This window comes from Canis lupus, chromosome 16, assembly GCF_011100685.1.
Source record: "Canis lupus familiaris isolate Mischka breed German Shepherd chromosome 16, alternate assembly UU_Cfam_GSD_1.0, whole genome shotgun sequence".
NCBI classification, from domain to species: Eukaryota; Metazoa; Chordata; class Mammalia; order Carnivora; family Canidae; genus Canis; species Canis lupus.
This window is the reverse complement of record NC_049237.1, coordinates 48,167,166-48,187,368: the sequence shown is the minus strand read 5'-3', so window position 1 is coordinate 48,187,368 and position 20,203 is coordinate 48,167,166. Positions and strand designations below refer to the sequence as shown.

Here is a 20,203-nt window from a genome sequence, read left to right as displayed (position 1 = left end):
ACTCGATCCCAGGACTCCAGGATCACACCCTGGGCCTAAGGCAGGTGCTCAACCGCTGAGCCACCCAAGGATCCCTAAATGTACATACTCTTGGATTGTGCAATTCTACCGGGAATTCTAGGAATTTACATACTTATTATAATTAGTCTACCCCATTGTTTTTACTGCAAATATGGATATTTTAGACATATGTACACTTAGTGGAATGAACAGAATTCTCAGAATTCTGAAATTGTGCAATTCTTACTAAATTCTTTGATCCTCGCTGACTTTGTGTTTACCCTCACTGGATTTATAACTACTTCTATTTCTAAATGTTTTACAATTGAATCACAATTTAAATGCATCCAGGAAATTATCTTATTTGGACATTCCATGAGACATTAATCTATGAAATAGCAAATTTTTTATGTTATAAACAAAATAGTCCCTAATTTCTGTGTTTTGATTGCAAAATATTCTCATGTTGAAGTGTTCTACATTTCTAAAGGTTTAGCGACTTGTTTGAATTCAAAATGAATTTTCCCTAGTAACAGTTTTATTAATGATGATTATGTTTAGAAATAATCTCAAGAAAATGGATTTAACCCACAACAAGTTGAAATGGTCCATACTTAAGATGCAACATACCAAAAGCAGCATTTACTATTGCTGGAAAATTGAGAAAGGGAGAACTATAAATCTTTTTCTACAATGTTGATGCCTCTGGAAAAGTGGGTAAAAGTGGTGCAGACACGATTAGGTGAGAAGACAAAAAGAGACTTTTGCAGAACTCCGGGCCCCTTGGAGGGCTTGAGAATTTTGTGGAAAATTTGTGATTTCCTTTTTTCCTGCAAAAATGTCTAAGAGCATAAGATTTTTGCTTGAAGTTATGATGACTGTTTCGTTGGTGCACAAACGGAACCTAAGAAAGAAGAAGGGAAATAACCATTTCTCAGGTAACCACGTAAGACCTGAGGGAGGAAAGAAGGAAGGAGGATGAAAATTAGTCTGTTCCCAAGAAAGCAATTGCATGAGATTAAATACACTGAATTGCAAAAGGTAAAAAACCAAAGTAAAGGAGATAGGGACAGGTCTGCCCCTGAGTAATTATTACCAGGCCTGGCTCTCAAGGAAACTCAGTAAATGTTTACGAAACAGCAAACCTGAACTGAACTCAGAGTGTAGGTAGGATGCCCTGGAGAAAAGTTAAGGAAAAAAAGAAAAGAAAATAGTTAAGGGGTAAATGTCAGTTACCCCTATGAACCGCCAGGTGGCAGCATCATCTCATGACCCCTCAGGTGTCCCAGGTAAAATCCCGGCGGGCAGGAGGAGGAGACAATCTACAAACACAGAATTTTTGTATTAACAGATGTTCATTAGTCATGTGTTCATAATTTGGGAAGAACCTGAATGGATCGCTCTCAGATCAAGTGAAGTACACAGCTGGAGGAGAGTAATCTTGGAATTTCGGTTCCAAACTCCCCCAACATATTTTGACCTGAAGTCATTGTTCTTAAAAAATTGTTCCCCCAAAACTACATTTCTAAACACTAGTGTCAAGTTAAAAACACATGCAATGGGACGCCTGGCTGGCTCAGTCGGTGGAGCACATGACCGCATGACTCTGGGTCTCTGGGTTGTGAGTTCAAGCCCTGTTTTGGGTATAGAGGTTACTTAAAAAAATAAAATCTTAACACACACACACACACAGAGAATGGGTAACATAGTAACAGTTTTGATAACCGATATTCAGAAACAATTATTGCTTCAAGATGTTACCTATCTAAGAATGGTAGCTGTGAACTGACCTATTTCCCCAAAATACAATTATTCAAGCTTCATTATTTCAGGCTGATTCACACATGAATATTCCTGCGTGTATTACTAAAATAAAAATCAAGTGAAACAGATTAAAAACTATATTTAATGGTCCCCAAAGAAACTCTTAAAAAAAAAAAAAACTCTCTGCCCATGCCAGAGAATGATACCAAATAGTTTGAAAGTTTAAAGCAAGTAAAGTAGAAGGTAAGACAAAATATTCTTAGAATGTGTTGACAAAGATTTGAATAAGCCCCTAAGAGGACAGGAAACAACTGAGAGATACGCTTTTTTTTTTGTATTTAATCTCTGGTTTATCTAAGTGCTGATTGCCAGATTGGGGTCAGGTTAGCGACTCTCCTCTCTGTGCTCGGAAGGTTCAGGACCTGCCTCTTCTGCGTTCCGTGGCTGACAACCATCCATCAGCGTGCTTCTGTTCATCTCCAGTTCGTCTCCAAAATTCTCCTCTTCGCGCAGATCCATCCTCCTTTACCAAGAATTAGTTCTCTGCTGAACATCTGCCACTGGGAACCTGTGGATCTTGGAATGCCCAAGAACAAGATAGAAGTCAGGTGTCATTTCCTTTTCATTGCTGTGTGAGATTTCACACAATAATTCTTTTTTTTTTTTTTTAAGATTTTATTTATTTATTCATGAGAGACACAGAGAGAGAGAGAGGCAGAGACACAGGCAGAGGGAGAAGCAGGCTCCATTCAGGGAGCCTGATGTGGGACTCGATCCCGGGTCTCCAGAATCATGCCCTGAGCCAAAGCAGATGTTCAACCACTGAGCCACCCTGGTGCCCCTCACACAAGAATTCTAACACCTATGCATAAGTCATTAGCCTCACTGGAAACGCATTTGGTTACAATGGACTTGAGTCTCATACTCCTGACACTTTCTAAGAAGTAACACTAGGCACTGATCTTTGCAATAGTGAGTGCAGGGCCCTGGTATTTGTGATGTTTTATAAACATGCCTAAGATGAATGAGGGATGCAAGCACCCCAATTATTATCCTCAGTTCTACAAATTAATGTGGATAAGATGGGGTCAAAACCACAAGGAGATATCACCTCACTCCGGTGAGAATGGCCATCATCAGAAAGACAAGAGACGGACAAATGTGGGTGAGGATGTAGAGAAAAGAGAACCCTTGTGCACTGTTGGTGGAAATGGAAATTGGTGTAGCCCCTGGGGAAAACAGTATCGAGGTTCTTCAAAAAATTAAAAATAGAGCTACTATATGATCCAACAACCCCACCTGTGGGGATATACCCGTAGGAAACAAAAACACAATGTCAAAGAGATATCTGCACCCTCATGGCCATGGCAGCAATGAACATTTCCAAGAGCCAAAGCATGAGAACAGCCTAAGTATTCATCAAAGGATAAATGGAAAAAGAAGTGGATGTATATATATGATCTGACTTTATATGTGGGATCCAAACAAACAAACGAAAACTAATAGAAGAAGAGATCAGATTGGTGGTTACCAGGGGTGGGCAGGAGTGGGTATTGTCAAAATGGGACATCAGGTACAAACTGGGGGGCCTGGGTGGCTCAGTTGGTTAAGTGTCTGCCTTCAGCTCAGGTCATGATCTCAGGGTGCTAGGATCAAGCCCCACATTGGGCTACCGGCTCAGTGAGGGGTCTGCTTCTCCCTCTTACTCTGCCCCTCACCCTGATTGTGCTTTCTTTCTCTCTCTCTCTCTCTCTCTCTCAAATAAATAAGTAAAATCTTAAAAAAAAAAAAAGGTACAACTTCCAGATACAAGATAAATAAGTGCTAGGGATGAATGTACAACATGCTGACCATAGCTAACACTATGAGTATGATATAGAGGAAGACTGTTAAGATATAGTAAATTCTAAGATTTCTCACCACAAGAAGAAAATTTTTTTTCTTTTCCCTTTTTTTTTTTGTATCTATGAGGTGATGGATGTCAACCAAACTTATTGTGCCAATCCTTTCACAATATATGTGAGTCAAACCACGATGCTGTACACATTAGACATACGTGCTGTATGTCAACTATGTCTCCATAAAACTGGAAAAAATAAAACAAAGACACTATGGGTGTCCATGAAGTTAAAAATACCATTTATAAAAAAAATATCAGGATTTCCTTTGTTTTATTTACTATATGAAGCCTACTTTGAAGGGATGTTATTGAATATGCAGAAGGTAAGGGCAATATATTTGCAGCATTTAAATGATTGCTATTTACAAGATAGGCAATCTACATGGACTTCAAAATAGTCTGACATGGGGGCACTGTAAAGAATATTGGGTGATTTTGTGAATATTTAAAAAAATATATCCCTTAAAGTTAAAAGGGGGTGTTTAATAGAGCATGGGAAACCATGACTGCCATTGGAAGTAATTTGGGCTTTATCTGTTAAATTAGGCAACAAAGAGCCACTCAGATATTTTGAGAGAAAAATTCTATCATTTGTGTTGTAGGAAAATAACTCCCTGAAGGATGAATAGCTGAAGCTGAACGTAGGGAAGCAATGTAGGTGATGATGGGTCCCGGCTTTGCATTGTGACTGGGAATGGGGAGAAGGTGAAAAGCAAGGGGAACTCTGCAGGCAGTGGGTTTGGGGGTTTGGGAGTCAGGCATGAGGAGGGAAGGAAATTCACAATGCTTGAGTGACTTCACATCTCGGGTCACTAGGAAGATGATACAGTCTTAAAGGAGGGAGGGAAAAGTATGATCAGACAATGGATTGGCTGTGGGAGTTTCTAGCAAGACATGGCTATGAAGATGTTTACCCTTGGACAAGTCTGTGTAGACCTGGGGTCGGAGGGGTAAAATGAGGGCTCTAGATGCAGAATTCTTCAGCACAAAAGCCACAGTTGGGGCCATGAACATGGGAAATAGAAAGGATATATGAAGAAAAATACAGAACAAGAGTGCCAAGAAGGAACCTGGAGAGAGCATTTATGTTGGGGCAGAAGGAGGGGCAGAGGACCCAGGGGAAACCCCTGGTTGTTCACACCCAGAAAGAGGGGACAATCAGCAGGGTTCAAGGGCAGGGAACCCACAGTGGGAGCTTTCAAGGTGAGAGCTCGAGACTGCACCGTGTATTCGTTTGTTGAGGCTGCCATGACAAAGCACCGGGATGTTAGTACCACAGACCACATGACTTCAGTGACAGAAACTTATTTTCTGAAAGCTTGAAGTCCAGGATCCTGGTGTTGGCAGTGCTGGTTTCTTCTGAAGGCCTTTCTCCTTGGCTTGTAGATGGCCACCATCTCCCTGTGTCTTCTTCACATGGCCTTTCCTCTCGGTGTCTGTGTCCTGATCTCTTCTTCTATTAAGGACACCCTTCACAGCAAATTAGGGCTCATCCACATGACCTCATTTTACCTTAATTGTCTCTTTCTCCAAATACAGTCACATTTTGAGATTCGGGGGGTTAGGACTCTCACATGGGAATTTGAGGGGAGCACAATTCAGCCCATAGTAGGCTGTGAGGTCTGAAAACTCCTCACTGGTAAACTAAGGGTCATACAGGCATCATCCTGACCACAGCTAATCCTTACTGAGCACATACTGTATGCTGGGCCAAGTCTGAACACTTCACATGTATTAGCTCAGTTTATACTCTCAAAGGCCCTGTGAAGTAGGTACTACTATAATCACTTCTTTCCCAGAGAAAGAAATAGACATGCCACAGGGTAACTTGCCTAAGGTCACACAACTTGGCAGATTCCTTGGGCCTAGCTTCTGCTCATTGAATTTTGGTCAGTGAATTTCTTTTCTTTTCTTTTTTTAAAGATTTTATTTTTATTCATGAGAGAATCAGAGACATAAGCAGAGGGAGGAGAATCAGGCTTCCTGCAGGGAGCCCAATATAGGACTCCATCCCAGGACCCAGGGATCACACCCTGAGCTGAAGGCAGATGCTCAACCACTAAGCCACCCAGGTGTCCTGGTCTGTAAATTTCTAAGTTTGCTCTCAGCAGCAACAGAGATCTGCAAAAGTAGAGATGTTGCTGCCTACTAACTGGAGCAGAAGCATGTTTCCTCTGAGCTGGCATTGACTGCAGGCTTTCTCTGCAGTGGGAGGTGAATTCTGGTGGCCAGGAGCAGCGATGAGGACAAAGGAAAAGAAACAGTAACTAATAGCTGGTTACAATGCCCCAGATTGAAAAAATGCAAAGGAAGTGACCCTATGATGACTTCAAACTTATTACATCTGCTATGATTGTACATTGATCTAAGTTGTGCTTCTTACTTTTGGATTTGGGAGTTTTTTTTTTTTAACTTTTTTTTTATTTATTTATGATAGTCACACACACAGAGAGGGAGAAGCAGGCTCCATGCACCAGGAGCCCGACGTGGGATTCAATCCAGGGTCTCCAGGATCGCGCCCTGGGCCAAAGGCAAGCGCCAAACCACTGCGCCACCCAGCTTCTTACTTTTGGAATTGTAGTCCCAGAAAGTACGATAAAAGGCAGTGAGGAAATATTCAACACTGCATTTATATGCTCAAAATAAAAATTTTAAAAATCTGTAGGTTGTACAAATATCTTTTAATCTTGTATTTTCCATTGATTTTGGCTTTATTGGCTTTTTTTTTAAGATTTTATTTATTTATTCATGAGAGACACAGAGAGAGAGAGAAGCAGAGGCACAGGCAGAGGGAGAAGCAGGCTCCATGCAAGGAGCCTGATACGGGACTTGATCCCAGGACTCCAGGATCATGCCCTGGGCCAAAGGCAGATGCTCAACCACTGAGCCACCCCAGGATCCCCCCCCCTTTTTTTTAAAGCTTTATTGGCTTTTTAATCAGAGATAACTTTGTGATCTTCGGTTCCAAGTTAGATTTTACCATGAGAAGACTGAAGAGAAAGAAATAGTAAGATAGGCACACGGAGACGCTCATGCACATACGTGCACACACACAAGCTCAACAGATACACACGGAAATAAAGATGTGAGAGGAAAGGAAATAAAGTCAGGTTACTAAAATTAAATTTCAAGCAGCACCAGTCAGTGAGGGTCCCTAAGAAAAGCTTGGTCACTTTTATGTAGAAGAGAGATTCCCAAAACAATGGCACCAAAGACTGGAGAATGGCCCCAGAAAGGTCTTGGAGTGCTTCACTTTTGTAGATCTCCCTCCAGAACAGTCTGGAACAGGAAACCACAAGAAACTGGATGAAATTAACTGCCTGAGGGTGAAAGGGACTGCTTCTGTGAAAACTGAGAGGTGATCTGTGGCCTAGGCTCTGTCCACTGGCGAACATCTGGCCCACCACAGGTACAAGAGAAGACCCTTGACACCAGACCTTGGCAGTATCTGCAGACTGGTGTTGGGAGGCCTGTGCTCTCCTTGCTTCTTTGATTCGTTCATCATGGTCACATCTCATTGGGAGCATCTGATTGGCGGAGCCCAGTCCAGCACCACACCGGGAGCATCTGATTGGCTGGGCTAAGTTGACCTACTGCCAGTATTCTCATCCTGGTTCCTCTAGTGGGAAGAATTCCGAGCCTTCCATCAGGTCCCCCACACTTGGGCATACCCAAGCTTAGGAAGAGGATTTAGATGTTGGGAAAAAGAAAGCCCATTACAGTGTTTACACAGCTATTGTCAGAGACAGGGCACTGCTTGGAATCGTGAGATTTCTAAATTAGAAACTTAAAGAAATTAAATTTATTCAGTAAGGACAAAATATTTTATTTTTTTAAAATTTTTTATTTATTTTTATTTTTTTTTATTTTTTAAAAATTTTTATTTATTTATGATAGTCACAGAGAGAGAGAGAGAGAGAGGCAGAGACACAGGCAGAGGGAGAAGCAGGCTCCATGCACCAGGAGCCCGATGTGGGATTCGATCTCGGGGTTCCAGGATCGCGCCCTGGGCCAAAGGCAGACACCAAACCGCTGCACCACCCAGAGATCCCAGGACAAAATATTTTAAAATATACTCCAAGATTATATGAATTACCTTTTGGAGTGAGGAGCCAAACACAGAGGGGAGGGAAGGATGCAAAGACAGACAGGACTGTCAGAGCCTGGAAAAGAAAAGGGGAGAAGGGACAATGAACCAATTCCTGTGGCTCTCCTATGCTAGACACATTTAGATACAGTATCCCTGGGCTCCCTTCAGTTGCCTGAGGAAGATGCTTGTGTTTCATTGAAGGAATAAGGACTTTGGAGCTCAAAGAAAGGTGATTGTTAGGGTCATCCAGCTACTATGTGGTACAGCCGGCAATCCAGCAAAGATCTTTCTGGCTCCCAAAGTCTAGGCTTTCCCCTTGGGCTACTGCAGCATCATCTAATGCTCGTAAGGAAAGTTGCTGGACGTGCATACACAAAAAGAACACAGTCCAAAAAAGAGTGAGCAAAAGGAACACGCACACATTTCTCCATATTCATGCACGTTTCTGTATCACATTGACTGAAAGGGAAAGAAGAAAGAAGGGGAGAAACCCTAGCAGATTTTGAAACAGGAGTCAGACTCCACAGGTGGATCTTTTCATGTGCCGGGGTGTGGGATTTCAGGGCGTCACTCTTTCCCATGCTGGTCTGTTCTTCACAGTTGCTCAGCAGCTCTTTATATCTGCTCCTCTATGGTCCTGGGCACTTGAAGACCCTTATGGCCAGGGGAGGTACAGATTCTCAGTGAAGCCAGGATAGCAAAGGCATTTCTGTCTCCAGGAACCCTTGAATGGAGCCAAAAGCTGGACTTGGCCAATAGGTCAGAGGTTGCTTCACCCCTTTGTAGGGAGAGTCTCCCAGCTTGCACCTTGGACTTTTCAAAAGGGGGCCAATAGTGTTCTCTGCTAAAAGGAAAAGCCTCTGTTGTCAACATTTTTTTTCTTTGAGAAACCAAAGCAAAACATAGGAGTGAACTTTGTAGCTATTTCACTCAAAAACCAAAGACCAGCCACATGGTTCCCAAGCCAACAGTGATCTGATTGGCCATGACTTCTCACTGTGTGTTTGCAAACACAGCGTGTATATTGTCTGGTATATATTTGTGTACAAAATTATTGTAAGTTCGGACTACCTTTCTACAGTTCAATATAAATCAATACTGGCCCTGGGATACATTTCTCTGCCTTTACAGAGTGAAACAGAAATCCACCAAGAGGTTTAGCTAATATGTGGCTCTAGTGAATGTATTTAAGTCAAGAACGTCTCATTCTGCAATTTCTCTGGGCATTGGGCCCAAATTAGTTTTATGGTGCTCCACTTCCCATATTTATTTTTAAGTGAATGCTTTATAAATTATTACTCTATTATCCATGATATAAATTTTGATGGGTCAATATATAAGAATGAAAAAGCATAAGGCTACGCAACTTACAACCACAATGGCAGAAGAAAGGGCTTTTCATGCCAGTTACAATGGACGTGCCAAAATAGAATTTTCTGACCTTTATGGCAGTTCAGAGTCCATCTATTTCATCTGCTATTTGGCTGTCTGAATGGTTGGACTTTATTTCCTCCATATTATACTGAACTTTTAAGAACAAACACAAATTTATAGCAAAGGATTGTGCACAGATGTGTACCATTACATATTTAAATAGGTTTTATATGCACCTCACTTTTATATCTAAATAATGTAGTGTATGATGTTTTAGAAATGTGTTTTTTGAGCATTTAACCTATGACTCTCACCAGTTCACCAAGTGTACTGGAGAGTGTCTTACACAAAACAGCCATTCAAGAATACTGGATTTTTAGAAGGAATTATTACTCCACTTAAGCTGGAATTATTCTAAAGAAAAATAATTTAGAATTAATATTATTTAAAGATTTTTGTCTGTGCATTTTTAAAAATCCTAATTATTCTTAATTGTCCCTGCCCCAAAATTTATTTCACGAGGTTTGATTGTGTAACACAATAAAAATGGCTATACCTAAAATATACAATATTTCAAAATAAATCATAAGACAGATATTTCTTGGCATTTATAGATTACTAGTCAACATTGCATGAACTGAATTAAGATAAACTCTTATCAAGCTGGAATCATAGATCTAGAAGAGATTTCAAGATGCAAATGGTGTAGCCTCCTCTTGTGCAGGTAGATCAATCTACCTGTTGTAAAAGGCAATGGTTGCCTTTGCAAATTTAAAATATCTCAGGGCTCCTGGCTAGCTTGGTGGGAAGAGCATGCAACTCTTGTTCTCAGGGCTGTGAGTTTGAGCCCCATGTTGGATGTAGAGATTACTAAACAAACAAATAAACAAAAACAAACACACACATAACACTTTAAAAAATACATATATCCATAAAAGGAGACCTCACCTGATTTCCTGTCCCAGGACCATATGTGATCTCACAAAAAAACTATCTTAGGTCTACCTAAGCTAATATTCTTTTGTTCAGCTCTCTATTTTGATTCCAAAATCAAAATTGTAGGTTTCCATATAGGAAAGTTGTAGTACAGACTCTTTACCCTATCTCCACTAATGTGGAAATCTTATAAAACCATGGTCCATTGGCCAAGCAAAGAAATTAATGCTGGAGCATTATTATTCACTAAACTCCTGACTTTGTTCAGATTTCATCAATGTCATTTTATTTTATTTTATTTTATTTTATTTTATTTTATTTTATTTTATTTATTTTATTTTTTCATCAATGTCTTTTCTGATCCAGAATCCAAAGTGGTACCTTTTAGTCATCATATCTACTTAGTCTACTCTAATCTATGATTGTTTCTCATTCTTTCCTAGTCTTTCATGACGTGTTTTAGAGAATGTCCCCCAATCTTGGCTTATCTGATGTCTTTCTCATGATCAGACTAAGATTAGGGGTTTGGGGGAAGCATAATGCAGGGTGAAATGCCCTTCTTAGGACATCATATCAGCGTACATGTTATCAATATGACATCATTAGTAATAAATTAATCTCGATCACTTCATGTTGCCAGATTTCTCCACCATAAAGTTACTATTTTTCCGACTTTGTTTTTTAAAATGAATCACTGACTCCTGCTCATACTCAAGGCGGAGAAGAGGCTCCATGTCCTGGAGGGAGAAATATCTGCATAAATTATTTGGAATTCTCCTCTGAGGAAAATGTGTTCCTTTTCACATTGATTTATTCAACATTTACTTATTATTGGACTCATGTGTATTTATTTTATTTGCAGTTGTGATCCAAAACTGTGTTATTGATTCTCAAAATTGTTCCAGCTTTGGCCATTATAGGCTATTTCAGGTTGTTGTGTTAAAAGGTACCCGTAAGGTTGTAATTCCCAGGGGGTGACTGAGTGACCACACAGAGAGGCTAATGACATGGAAAGAAGAATTTGTCACTTACAAATTCACTTAGAGAGAAGGGGACACACCTCACCACACAGGGCCACAGTGGGAAGCATCAGATTTGGTCGGGAGATGCACACAGGAGTGAGGGGAAGGCAAGACAGAGAAAGACAAACACTTCAGGATTCATTTGAATAATTGTGTCCCTCGGTGTCTGGTACCTGGCCCTGCATTGATACAGCGCTGGGGAAATACTTACTTGATGCGTGTGATTCAATGAAGGAGGTGGTTGGAGATACAGATTGGGGAGTAGTTAGAGGGCTTGTAATAGGATTTAGACACACCCACAAAAGTTGGATTGCAGGGGAGCTATAAACCATTCTGGCCATTAGTTTGGCCCTGTAATGCCAAGTAGACAAATACAGAATCTAAGAAACAGGGTTATAACAATAGGCTCTTTCTATATATATCCCCACTGTTTTGTTCTTTGATTATTTCATTACTTTCTGGCACTACAGGATGCTCCAGGCTCATCCTGTACTTTTCCTGCTCTTGCCCTAGAATTGTCCATTTCTCCAAGGATTCCTGGTTCTTTTATTGAGAATGGTATTAGAAATGAAGACCTGGGGGCCCCTGGGTGGCTCATTTGGTTAAGCATCTGCCTTTGGCTCAAGTCATAACCTCAGAGTCCTGGGATCAAGCCCATGTCTGGCTTCCTGCTAAGGGGGTAGTCTGTTTCTTCTTCTCCCTTTGCCCTTCCCCCTCACTAATGCATGTTTTTTCTCTCTCTCAATAAATAAATAAATAAAATATTTTTTAAAAAGAAAAGAAATCAAGACCTGGTGCTGTGTCTAGTCCTTGCTGCTGAGATGTCATTATTTCTAGGTGCTCTAATGAGACAAGCTAGGAAATACATGTGTGCATACAAACCCATGAGTACACCCACAGCTCTAATTTATTTATCTATCTGCCTGCCTTCCTGTATTAAACTACATACGAGTTCATACTGATGCCTCCAACATTAATCTAGGGTTCACTCTATCCACTTGTTTATTTGTTTGTTTGTTTGTTTGTTTGTTTTTAACAGCAGAAATCTGGCTCAGGTCTACCTAAAGCGTTGCTAATAATAATGACTCGATTTTGAATGAGGACGGAAAGTATAGAGGCAGCATCTTCCACTCACTAACCTCGACTCTGCTGGGATACGGCCTGTAGGTCTGGCACTGGAGGCAGAGTCCCAGCTTCCTCACGAAGCTGCCTGACTTCGTGCAAATGAAGTGATCTGTGCTGTTTCCTCACCTCTCAAAGGCTGTTGGAAGGATTAAATGAGTTTGTATAAGTAAAGCACTGGGGGCAGTGCCTGGCTCCCATACAGTGCTTGATAATTGTTAACTTTTTAGGAAAGTCGATAGCAAAAGATTTATTTGGCCAAAATATCCAATAGCCAACGGTGACCTGATGATTTAAAATTTTACAAATGTTCGCAAGTATGAGTCATCAATTAACACAATATACAGAGAAAAATCATTTTGGTAGGAAAAATCTTCGGTGGTTTAATGTTTGCTCTGTATGAATCAATGCATTCCTCTGTGGCAGATGCTTTAACCATAACTTCTCCAAATTACACATCATTCCTTAGTGTGGTGGCATAAGACCTACTTTCAGTCCCCTTTTGTCATGATTATTGTTTTCTACTGGACTTATTTTCTTTTTTGCTGAGAAAGTTGACTTTTTTTTTTTTTTTAATGTGAAGGCTGATCTTCCTTTGGGTTTGGAGTTTTTATTCTATTATGTAGTATTCCATCACTTTAATATCCCCAGTGAGAAAGCAGCACAGAAGTATTAGCATGCAACCTTGACATTTAAGGAATATTCTAAATCTTTGCAGTGGCAGTTTCTTTAAAAAATGTAAAAATATCTGAAATATTTAGCCTTGACAAAGATATAAAAGATAAGTTCTGGATCTATCGTTCATCTATATCTCATTTGAGCATTACAGCGGCTCTGTCTACAGTCACTTTTTCCTTTAAAGTTCATGGGCTAGGGATCCCTGGGTGGCTCAGTGGTTGAGCATCTGCCTTCGGCTCAGGGTGAGGATCCTGGAATCCTGGGATCGAGTCCCACATTGGGCTGCCTGCGGGGAGCCTGCTTCTCCCTCTGCCTGTGTCTCTGCCTCTCTCTCTCTGTCTCTCGTGAATAAATAAATAAAATCTTAAAAAAAAAAAAGTTCATGGGCTATTGTTTCATAACTAAGTAAGGTCTTGCATAGTTAGGTGGAATCAAGATGTTATAGAACCAGAGAGATCCAGGCACCTGGGTGGCTCAGTGGTTCAGCATCTGCCTTCAGCTCAGGGTGTGATCCCGGGGTCCAGGGATCGAGTCCTGCATCTGGCTCCCTGCAAAAAGTCTGTTTCTCCCTCTGCCTGTGTCTCTGAATCTCTGTGTATCTCTCATGAATAAATAATAAAATCTTTAAAAGAACCCCAGAGAGATCATTCAGGGTCATTCAGGGCAATACTTACAAAACTCACTTAATCAAAGGAGCAATGTAGAATGTATTCAAGAGCAGCTCAGGCTATTGATAAATACGCAGATTCCATTCCCTTGATCTGGAGAGTCTGATGCCATAGTGTTGACCCTGCAAATCTGAAGGTTTATCCAGAGTTCCAGGTGACGCTCACTCCCCATTAGGCAGATTTAGAAACACTGATTTAACCCAAGACCCTGATTTTATATAAGGAAACCGAGAACCAGGTAAGAAGATCCACTTCCCTCTGTGGACTTCTCTTCCATAAGATTCATTAAGCTCCTGCTTGTAGATAGCACCACACCAGTAAATGGGGGTGGAGAGCAAGGTTTGGACAGCGCGTCTCTATGCACTGCTGGACGAAGTGTAAATTGGTACACCCTTCTAGATAGTGTGGCGATACATGGCAAAATATTAAAAGTGCTTCTCCTTTGACCCAGTGATTCCAGATGGAGACAGTATCTCTTAAGCTGTCACCAAGACCACTTGTAACAGAAGCACCTGGGCTTCCTGCAGAAGGTGTAGAGTTCAGCCTTATTTCAACTGGTTGAATCAGAACTGGCAATTAGCATTTTTAACAAGGTCATCAAGAAGAAATCCTTGTGTTTGGACAGCCCTGATGGCTCAGCAGTTTAGCACCGCCTTCGGCCCGGGGTGTGATCCTGGAGACCCGAGATCGAGTCCCACGTCAGGCTTCCTGCATGGAGCCTGCTTCTCCCTCTGCCTGTCTCTCTCTCTCTCTCTCTCTCTCTCTCTCTCTCTCTGTGTGTGTCTGTCATGAATAAATAAATAAAATCTTAAAAAAAAAAAAGAAATTCTTGTGTTTAATAAATGCTTAAAAAAGAAAGAAAGAAAGAAAGAAAAAGAAATGCTGCTCTGGGGCGCCTGGGGAGCTCAGTTGGTCAAGCATCTGCCTTCGGCTCAAGTCATGATCTCAGGGTCCTGGAATGGAGACCCCATTGGGCTCCCTGTTCAGTGCTTCTCCTTCTCCCTCTGCCTGCTGCTCCCCCTACTCGTGCCTTTTCCCTCTCTCTGTCAAATAAATAAAATCAGAAAGAAAGAAAGAAAGAAAGAAAGAAAGAAAGAAAGAAAGAAAGAAAGAAAGAAAGAAAGAAAGAAAGAAAGACTGCCCTAACAAGCAGGAGGAATCAGAGCCCTAGTCGGGTGAGGAGGACATCATGGGGTGGGATATTGGGACGGGTAAGAACAGTGTGTGTGCATGGGTGAGCAGTAAAACAAACAGGGTGAGAACGGTGTCCCCATGGAGGGCCTGCCCAGCATACGGTGTCAGAAGCCAGGCAGTTGAGAAGATCATCATTTGAGGGAGCATGTTGCCTCAGTGTGGGGTGTGGGAGCCCACAGTGGCTAAGGAAGGCTCCACAAGAGGGTGGGCCAGGCGTCAGATGTGCATCTCACTGGGCAAAGCACAGTGGCACCCTTTGAGGTTAGTTACATTCAGAGGTATTGATTAAATATATAAATGGTTAAGGATTAGGAGAGTCAGATTTCTCCCTGTTGAGGATGGGAGTTACAAATACGGAAAAGAAACAAAATAGGAATGAATCCTGTGGTGTTGCATGAGAATTGAAGGAATTCAAGTGAACTCATAGTTTTTATTTTTTAAGATTTTATTTATTTATTCATGGTAGACAACACAGAGAGGGGCAGAGACACAGGCCGAGGGAGAAGCAGGCTCTTCACAGGGAGCCCGATATGGGACTCCATCCCAGGACCCTGGATCACGACCTGAGCCAAAGGCAGACGCTCAACCACTGAGCCACCTTGGTACCCTGAACTCATAGTTCTTGATATGCATGTGTACACATGCTCAGAGGGCCTGAGTGGCGCTCCAACAGCAGTGACTTCACCCATATGTTCATTTCTAAATACCTCCCCATTAAAAGGAACTAGAATCCTTGGAGAAATAGCTGATTCTAGCTCTGGGGCAGGGAAGGCCTAAAAGAAGGCTGGATTATCTTTTTGGGTCAGAAAACAAGGGTTCAAGGGCACCTGTGTGGCTCAGTGAGTTAAGCATCCTACTCTTAGTTTCCACTCAGTATCCTGAGATCAAGCCCCGGAGGGGCTCTGCACTGGGCAGGGAGACTGCTTGAGATTCTCTCTCTCTCCCTCTGCTCCTCCCCCTTCACTCATGTGCACATGTACTCTCTCTCCCTCTGAAAAAAAGAAAAAAGAAAAAAAAAGAAAACAAGCCTTCAAAGAATAATGGGGATATGTGACAGGACACGGGAGCCAGACTGAAGGAACTTCCATTGTCCAAAAAATTAGGGCGAGGGGAGGGCAGGGAGTTAATGTCTAATGGGTAGATACTTCATGTGTGGAAAATGAGAAAATTCTGGAGACGAATGTTGGTGATGGTTGCACTATAGTACTTCATGCCTCTGGACAGTATTGTTAAAAGTGGTTAAAGTAACAAATTTTATGCTATGCAAATTTTACCACAATAAAAAACGATGGTAATGGATCATAGCACATTGAATATAAAATCATCCTATGGGTCCCTCATGATAGATAATGATAATGGTACTGATAATAATAATAATAGTGCCAGGGGATTCCTGGGTGGCGCAGCGGTTTGGTGCCTGCCTTCAGCCCAGGGCATGATCCGGGAGTCCCGGGATTGAGTTCGAGTCCCACGTCGGGCTCCCTGAATGGAGCCTGCTTCTCCCTCTGCCTGTCTCTCTCTCTATCTATCTCATAAATAAAAAAAAATAATAATAATAATAACAATGCCAAAAGGTGATAAGGAAAGTTCCTCATAAGAAAATGCTGTTTGCTAAATGTGGGGAAAGGCTTATCATTTTGGAAAACCATCAGTGTAAGCATTGATGTATGTAAGCATGGAGCCTCAATAAAATGCCAAATCCAGTGGGCGAAAGATTTGTTTGGGAAAAGGATATTCATGCCATCTCAAAGACTCACCCCACAGATAGCTGTTAACCACGAAGGAGAAAAGATATCTTCCAAATGGCATCAGACGCACCTGACAGTCGCCGTGTTAAGCGAGTATGTTGGGTACCACCAATGGTGGCACGAAACCACCAAACCTGCCTCCCAATGTGATAAAGCGGGAAGCATGCAACCTGACCGTGAAGTTCTCTTGACACGAATTTTAATCTGAAACTAATCCTGAAGAACTCAGCTAAAACCAGATTGTGAGATGTTTTGCAGAGCTGCTGGCTTAGATTCTACGTCCTTGTCACGAAAGATTAAAAAAAAAAAAAAAAAAGAAGCAAGGGGATGTTTGAGATTAAAGGGGACTTAGCAGACAGGATAACTAAGCACCATGTGATGTCCTTGGCCATGTCCTGTTTTAAACAAACAAGCCAATAATAAATAGCTAGAAAGGACGTCTTGGGGCAACAGAGGAAATTTGAATACTGGCTGTATATGAGATAAAATTTATTGTATCATTTTTAATCTTTTAGGTTTGATAATAACACTGCGGTCATATGGGAGAGCTTCCTTTTTTTAAGGAGATATGTATTGAGATGTTTAGGAATCAAATGTCATATTTGTAATTTACTTTCAAAGAGTAGAGTAAAAAAGCCTGTATCTTGATCTATAGACAGAAATGAAAGCGATGTGGCGAAATGTTCATATTTCCCACTGAATCTGGAAGGCAGATATGTAAATACTCGCTCGCTATCCTTTCCATTTTTCTGCGGTTTTTATATTTTTCAAAATAAAAAGTAGAGTCCAGGTCTCTCAGGGATGTCTCAAGAAGTAAATGATTTTGGATTTATTTTAAAGATACTAAAATAAGAGATACCTGGGTAGCTCAGCATCTGCCTTCAGCTCAGGGCGTGCTCCCAGGGTCCTGGGATCGAGTCCCGCATTGGGGTCCCTGCAGGGAGCCTGCTTCTCCCTCTGCCTGTGTCTCTGCCTCTCTCTATGTGTCTCTCATGAATAAATAAATGCAATCTTTTTTTTTAAAAAAAGATACTAAAATAACTGTGTGACACCACCAAAATGTTAGATACTTAAAGGCATACAAACAGCACAACCTCTGGGAATGCCCAAGTACTGCCAATCAGCATCCCAATCTAGCAGGACTTTGTCCTTATTCACCTTTTAGACTCCAGAACGCCGTTCATAGTAAGTAAGTGCTTAATAAATGTTGAATGGGTGAGTGAGGCATTTGTTTTATTTTGTGACTGGATGTTTTAGGCAACTCCTTAAAAAAGGGATTTGGTTTTAATGCAGAAAGAGGTGAGGTGAAGTGAAGGGTACGAACAACAAAAAAACTGGTGTGCACGATGCAGCTCGGGGCAGGCTGCCCCCCACCCCCACCCCCGGCCTTCTCGCCATCCCCACCTGACCAGTATAGGATGCTGTTCTAAAACCCAAAGTGTTTAGTAAGCGATTGAGCATTCCTTGTGTAGAATTACTGTTGTGCATCATTCGTTATGGTTTTAAAAAGTTCTGGTATAGGATAGTAATTTGAATTTGTGGGTTTATCATAATTGGATCTTATTTGTATGTATGTTCCCCAAATCTGTGAATAAATAAACAAGGGAACCCTTAGTCTATTTTAGAAAGAATAAACTTTAGTGTGCCATTTGCATTCACACACTAATTGTGCTAATTGTAAGTAATTTTTTCATCTGTTCATTAAAGCGTGTTTCCCAGGTGGTGGAGTAGGTGGTAGATATTCCTCACACTTCGAGCTATGGTATTTCTGTGTGTGTGTGTGTGTGTGTGTGTGTGTGTGAGTGTGAGAGAGACAGAGTGAGAGAGAAAGACAGAAAAAGAGATATTGAACATACAGAGAAGTGTATAAAACATGCAGACATAGTGTAACAAATAAATATAAAGCAAACAAGTGAAAAAACAGAACATTTTTAGAGTTCCTCTTCCCAGGTCCTGCTCCACAAGTTCAACACCATCCATCTCTTTTATTTTTTTTAAGATTTTTTAAAAATTTATTTTTTTAAATTTATTTATTCATAGAGACACACACAGAGACACAGAGAGAGAGGCAGAGACACAGGCAGAGGGAGAAGCAGGCCGCATCCTGGGACCCCGGGATCACGTCCTGACCCAAAGGCAGAGGCTCCACCCCTGAGCCACCCAAGCATCCCCCATCCACTTCTTTATCTTGACCTTTGTGTTAATTATTCTCTTGTTTTTCTCTTTTACCTCTTTGTATACATCTTTAACCAACATGGCTTGGTTTTACTGGTTTTGTGAAGTTTATATGAATGAAATGACACTATACAAATCCTCCTGTTTCTTGCTTCTTCTATCCGACTTTATGTTTTTAAAGATTCACCTAAAGGCTTTTGAGCAGCGGTAGATCAGCCTTTTAGTGTTGTTGTCTTGTACTCCATTGTTTAAATATATCACAACTAATTTATCACTATACTCTTTATTTTGTACATTTGCATACTTCAGTTTTGGGCTACTGTAAGCAATGCTGCTATAAAAATTCCATTTTTAAATGATTTTATTTATTTGAGAGAGACTGAGAAAGAGAGAGCATGCCCAAGTGGAGGGAGGGGCAGAGGGAGAGGGACAAGCAGACTCTCTGCTTGCTGAGTGTGGACCCTTGCAAGAGGCTCAAGTGTTGGCCTCCTTCCCGGGATCCTGAGGTCATGACCTGAGCTCAAGTCAGGTGCTTGACCAACTGAGGCACCCAGGCGCCGCATAAACATTCTTGTACTGGGATCTGATGCATATATATATTTCTCTCCCTCTCTCTCTTTTTTTATTTTTTTTAAGATTTTATTTATTTATTCATAGAGACATACAGAGAGAGAGGCAGAGACACAGGCAGAGGGAGAAGCAGGCTCCATGCAGGGAGCTCGACCTGGGACTCGAGGATCACGCCCTGGGCCAAAGGCGGCGCTAAACCGCTGAACCATCCGGGCCTTCCCAACCATCCGGGCGGCCCCCCTCTCTTTTTTTTAAATAGGCTCCACACCCAGCATGGAGTCCAATGAGGGGCTCAAACTCATGACCCTAAAATCAAGACCTGAGCTGAGATCAGAGTCAGACACTTAACCAACTGAGCCACTCAGGTGCCCCTATATGTGTTTCTCTAGAGGTCTACCTAGGAGTGGAATCACGAGGTCATAGGGTATGGATATCCTCAATCTTCCTAGATAATGCCAAACTGTGGTTATACCCACTTGTATTCCCACCTGTCATTGATGAGAATTCCTGTTGGTACACATTCTTGCCAACATTCGATATTATTAAGCTTTAAAACTTTTGCCAATCTAGTAGTTGTATAAGTTTCTCATTGTGGTTTGAATTTTCATTTCATTGTTTACTAATGATGTTGAGCACCTTTGTATATGTTTATTAGCAAAACAGATTTCTTCAAACACGTTTTATTCCATAGACTCTTTTCCCCCTCATCAATTTGAATATTCCCAAATAAGATGCATTTAAGAGATTGTATTGTAGATAAGTTTCCTTTTTTAAAAAAAAAAAAAAAAGATTATTTGCTTTAGAGAGAGAGCGTGTGCATGTGTGAACCGTGGGAGAGGAATAGAGGGAGAGGGATAAGCAGACTCCATGCTAAGCACAGAGCCCCATACTGGGACTTGATCCCACAGCCCCAAGACCATGACCTGAGCAGAAACCAAGAGTTGGATGCTTAATGACTGAAA

The 20,203-nt window shown here is 41.4% G+C and overlaps 1 long non-coding RNA gene across 1 annotated transcript; it reads right to left on the bottom strand.

Annotated features, from left to right (window-relative positions):
- Positions 1-1,888: 1,888 nt before the first annotated feature.
- On the bottom strand, positions 1,889-7,818 carry LOC119869512. The gene is made up of 2 exons (XR_005371131.1): positions 7,761-7,818; positions 1,889-2,340 (listed from the first exon to the last, which is right to left on the bottom strand). It is a non-coding gene; the product is annotated as an uncharacterized LOC119869512 (long non-coding RNA).
- Positions 7,819-20,203: the final 12,385 nt, after the last annotated feature.